We start from the raw sequence: 640 nt of genomic DNA on the forward strand, positions 1-640 counted from the left end.
CTTGTGAGTGTTGTTAGTTCAGCTTTCGCAAGTAATTTTTTAAAATTAATTAGTCAATCAATCCTCTTTCTTGTTTTCAAATATTTTTTTCTTACTCTATTATTATTCCTCGTATTCATTCTTGTTCCATATTCTATTTTCATTTGTATTCGTTTCTATTTTTACTTTCCTTGCCCTACTACCATAGGTAAGGAAAGTATTGCTTTCCAAAAAAAATTAAGGTACCCCAATTTCAAGTTTTCTATACGTTTCTAGGTCCCCTGAGTCCAAAAACATGATTTTTGGGTATTGGTCTGTGTGTGTGTATGTGTGTGTGGTATGTGTATGTGTGTGTGTGTGTGTGTGTGTGTGTGTATGTGTGTATGTCTGTGAACACGATAACTCCATTCCTAATTAACCGATTGACTTGAATTTTAAACTTAAGGTCCTTATACCATGAGGACCCGACAATAAGAAATTCAATAGAATTCAATTCAAGATGGCGGAAAAAATAGCGGATAATAGTAGACTGATAACTCGGATACTGCGAGCCTTTTTATGACTTTTCCCCTCCCCACCCACGCACCCATCCTACCTTCCCCGCACCAACCCCGCTCCTGCCGCACCACTCCCGCTACCGCCCTCTTAGAAGAACCTCTCT

This window comes from Nilaparvata lugens, chromosome Y (genome assembly GCF_014356525.2).
Source record: "Nilaparvata lugens isolate BPH chromosome Y, ASM1435652v1, whole genome shotgun sequence".
Taxonomy (NCBI): Eukaryota; Metazoa; Arthropoda; class Insecta; order Hemiptera; family Delphacidae; genus Nilaparvata; species Nilaparvata lugens.